We start from the raw sequence: 4,896 nt of genomic DNA on the forward strand, positions 1-4,896 counted from the left end.
TTTGTACGTGATCTCCGATGTGCAAGTACTGCGAACTAGACTTTTTCTTCCGTAAGGTGGCATACCTGAGCAAAAACTAACCAGTTGTTTATTATCCCTTGAACTATCAAACTAACAGATGTTGTGCAAAATAATAATGTGCTAATGCCTTAATTAAAAACATTTCAGATTATCGGTATCTCAGACTTTAATGCAGTCATCTTGTTTTTTGAAAATCGAGAAATTAACGATGATTTGGGCGAAAAACTTGAAATTCTGGCTTATAACTAGGTAAGAAGAAGACTGTTACTGTCGTTTCAGAAATATCTTTGTGTTATAGTCTTGGTTGTAAATATGCAGTCACTTTTTCCTATAAAATTTGGGATGGACTATTCTACACTAATTAAGCAAAACGTGTTCTGTCTTTCCAAACTGAACTTTTATGAGCTGGTACCACTCTGGATGTTTTCGGTTAAAGGAGTGACGAGGGTGAAACAAAACAAAACAAGTAATTTTATGTCTGTCGCAATACAAGCTATCACAATTCGAGAGAAAGTTATGAACATGGACAATATTTTTTTAGAACTTTAATTTGCTCGATACTAGAGTTTCTTAGCTTTCCGGAAAAAAAGACCTCTACACATTCTTACAAAAAGTTTCTTGTAAGAAATGGGAGCAATTGCCGATTTTGTAATATCTCTACGGTTTCAATTTAAATCGCATGTCGCGTAATTTTTGCACGTTTAGATTGCGGTCATGTTTGTCACATCACAACAAATAGAGGGAAAATAACCGCTTCTGTCTAGCCTACACGATGCAGGGTTGTGGTAGGCTTACAGGATGCTTTGAAAGGAGTCAACTTTGCAAACCGCCTTTAGACCACAATGCTTTTGTTTGACTGCAGATGGAACTCGTAAACGTGCAACTGTATCAGCACAGTCTAACAGTGGTTGTCTGGTCTCCTAAGATTTGCTTTTTACAAAACCAGCTTATCCTTAAAATGGGTTTAGGCTCTGTCGTAGGCGAAAGTTTGTGTAAGGTACCTGTACCGAATAAGGCCCGGTCCCTAATAAGGCCCAATGCTCATATTTCGCAAACCCGTGCAAATAAATGAAAGATTTTGTCCCTATATAAAAACTAATATAAATTCATGATGGTTTACCAGATTTCATCCTTGTCACGTGATCAACCGATTCGCTAGAGCACAACAAAAATTTGATATTTGCAGTTAAGGTGGTTTTGTTAATTTAGAAAAAAAGTAAGTGAGAATTTGGCCGGTTAAATGAACTGTTGTCAGCCGGCTGAAGTTTTCATGTAACAACCAACTTAGTATTGAAAAGGATAATGCACTTTATTTTGCTAAAATTTTTCTGATGATAAAAATGTGACATTTTTTTCGTGGATGCTACATGCGCCTAATAAGGCCCATACAAGATGCTTGGTCAATTGATGTCTAGACTTCAAGAGTGGTTCCAGTCATCAGTTGGCAAATTGTTGCAGTTACTTTGATGCGCCTAGTGGAATCTTTTTAAATGTTTGTACAACTTAAAATGTGAAATTTCTAATAATGTTATATGTTGTCTATTACTATGTTTTGAATCAAAATACTCACAAAATTGGTGGGCCTTATTAGGAGCCTATGCTCCTAATAAGGCCCATTTTTTGGAATTTTTAATTTCTTTATAAAAATTTTTTGGGGGGTTGTCAGGTATTGTGGTTTTAATATGTTGTAGTCATATACCCTCACTAATAGAATACGATTTTTCAGTCTATTCTCATTTATGGTTCTTGAGTTATTTTCAAAAAAGTGTTAGGTGGGCCTTATTCGGTACAGGTACCTTAGTTCGGTACCCAAAGTAATTCCTATAATATTTGAAGAGACGCAGAGTAGCGAATAGTCTGCTGTGGTTTAAGGCAAACGACGCTTCAGTAGCCAGTCGAATAAGCTTCGTTGTCTTTTCCTACAAGCTCTGCTGTGTCAGTTGGGTCAATAATAAACTACCAGGGTGTGGCAATTGGCCAGTTTGTTTGCGGTTAACCTCTGCCGTACCACCGAGCACCAGGGTAACCTAATTGCGATGGAGAGCTTCCTGTAATTTTCGTCAATACGTGACGGCCGGTGACATAATAATCGACTTACTGAAACTTTTATAAGACCGAGTGTTATGTCACTGCTACAAACGTTTAGTGAATATGGTTTTAAATTTGTATATACTGGCAACTGTCCAAACTACATTCATTAATAATTTAATTAGGAATGTCTTTATGAAACATTTTTGAAAACTTGAAAAATTCTCAATGGGTCAAAAACTTTGAGGTAATGCATAGGAAGGAAACTTCTCCGCTTATATTTGCTCGCAAAGGATTTTGCAAAGCTTCCCTCACTAACCGGCCTCCTTTTAATCTAAAGCATAATCGAGAAATCCACCATATGGTGCTGTGATAATAATTAGATTTCGATGGCAGGTTAATCCTCTTTATATTTGCCTTAAAGTGTGCAGTCCTCGTTACATCGAACCGACTTTAGTTGATTTATTTAAGATTTTTATCTTTTAACAATCGCACTTATACATGGTTGTTGTTATCATACAACTTTTCCGATTCACCTTTGTCCTATCTTGCTCTTGTGTTGTCGTTTCTTTTGTTCAAGTTTTATGGCTGTAGAGAAAATACTTGTAAAGATTTTCATGGAAATTACATATATTGGCGGTTTAATTATAACAACTATGTTTGTGCTGAGGCATTAAAGAAAGATAAAAGGGTTTGTTCGAAACTTATAAGCCAGCCATTGAATATTAGCTCATCTACTCTAATTGCGCGTATAGCAACCATAAGTTAATTGTTTTTATCATTTAGAGTTGGTCAGAATCAGCTTAATATGTTGACAATCCGCTGATGTAGCGCAGCGACCAAGCTAATATTTTTTGCATTCGGAAATCGGGGTGAATGTGTTTTGATACGCACCGACCTTATGTTTTTCTCAAAACTTTAATTTTTTCGGAACGTAAAAATGTCCCCGGGGGCTGGCGATCGAAGCCTGACAAAAAGTCAGTCGATATGAATTATCAGCATAAGCACCAGTTACAGTAATATTTGCAGATGTGATGGATTGAATCCCTTGCAAGTAATTTCTTTGTGGCTTCTTTATCACAAGAGGCGCGTTGATAATAATCAATAGATTTCCTATACCAGGTAGTTATGTTCTTTTGTTTGCTCTAAGTTAGCGAAGGTGAAGTGTGTAGCGGGTCAGATTCAATTTATCAGCCGAAGCGGTGTGAAGATCGAATTTTAACAAAGATCAGTGTCCGGTCACAAATGATCTACAGTAACCTTCTCCAAGCATCACCTTTCTATGGCCATTGATGCATTATTTATCGGTTAGCTTAAGCCAGTGTGGTCTGACCTGTCAAGATTGGACGCGGAGTCGGGATTTTTTTGGCATTTTGCAAATATTTTATGCATCTGTCGTTTTTTCAAACCGAGAATACCATAAAAAAGTAGACGGCATTCTTGATCGTCTGCAGGTTATTCACACAAGTTCTGGTGAACGATTTAATACTAAGACAAGACCACGAAACATGAAAACAAATGAACAATTAAATCTTCTAAAAATTCAAAAACAAATAAAAACTGAATCTATCTGAAAATGCACACGGACAAACTCGCGTTTGGAGCGGTGAGTTTAAGTCATGCAAAGATTTTCCCCAGCCCGGACATAAATATTCCGACACCAATAACAAATGCGTTAATAGCAAAAAGGGAAGTTTGCTCAATTCAGTTTTCAACTTAAACAAACAAAATAACTTCGTTGGTTGTCAAACAGGAACGACCTCAGGTCGCTTTGATCTCGCAAAGGTCGACCCAATTAAAGACTAACTAATCAACACCGAGCGTACCGTGAAACGCCACTCTTAAACTGATGGCTTACCGCATCTGGTTTTACAGCCAGGATTTTTGATCGCGGCCCTTTTCCGGATTTGTTTTGTCAAAGCTTACAGTTACAGCATTTTCCTGTGCATTTTCCTGTGCAGGTTTATGGAATAACTGTTAAAAGATTGACTAGTTGTTACGCGCTGGTTGTTAGTGATAAGTACGAAAGCGTTCTTCACAACAATTGATGTAAGTTATGTTTGAATTGTTATGGCTAAGTGCAGAAGTTCGCTGCCTGCAGGAAATAACAAAGATTGATTTAGTAGATTGCAATGTAAACTGTGTTAGGTTAAGCAATGAATTAAACTGCCTTAGCTATAGCAAAAAAATTGTCCTAGTTGTCGTACTTGCAGCTTTAGCTTAGCTCTAAGCACCCAAGCAAGCTACAGTTCACATGAAGACGACGTTCACACCAAATTGTTGTAACAATGGATGCAGAAATGTTCATTTTGTATTGACTAATAAAGCTATTTTAAAGCTGTTTCATCTCTCTCCAAGTAACAAAACGACGTTTTTCGAAAACCCGGGTCACCTCTACCGTCAAGTGAGGCTGCGGTGGCGACGTATCTCAGCTACCAGTGTATTGACATAGACCGCAGGGCTTCAAGGACGGTAATTTTATGAAGCCAACTGGCTGTTAGGATTGCCCGCCGACTCTACGCAAACAATGCGCTGACGAGTAAACGACACTGGTAATACTTGATACTGGTTTGCGCATCAAGTGTAGCTTTCCATTGGTTCAAAATAGGAAGGAAATTTTGACGTGAGAAGCGTTTTAATGACGTAATTTTACCAGAAGTTTCGAAAGGGAACTTACTATTCAGCAAAAGCAACGAGATATCAAACTTATGCCCATTGTTGCCACACGATTTTGCGTTATAAGAAAAACAAAGGCGTAATGTGTGACTAACGCCTCAGGAAGTAAAGCTAGTATTAGCGCTACCCCTACCGGTAGGATTGTTATTTGCAATGAGGTTTGTGGTGTAG

This window comes from Clavelina lepadiformis, chromosome 2 (genome assembly GCF_947623445.1).
Source record: "Clavelina lepadiformis chromosome 2, kaClaLepa1.1, whole genome shotgun sequence".
Taxonomy (NCBI): domain Eukaryota; kingdom Metazoa; phylum Chordata; class Ascidiacea; order Aplousobranchia; family Clavelinidae; genus Clavelina; species Clavelina lepadiformis.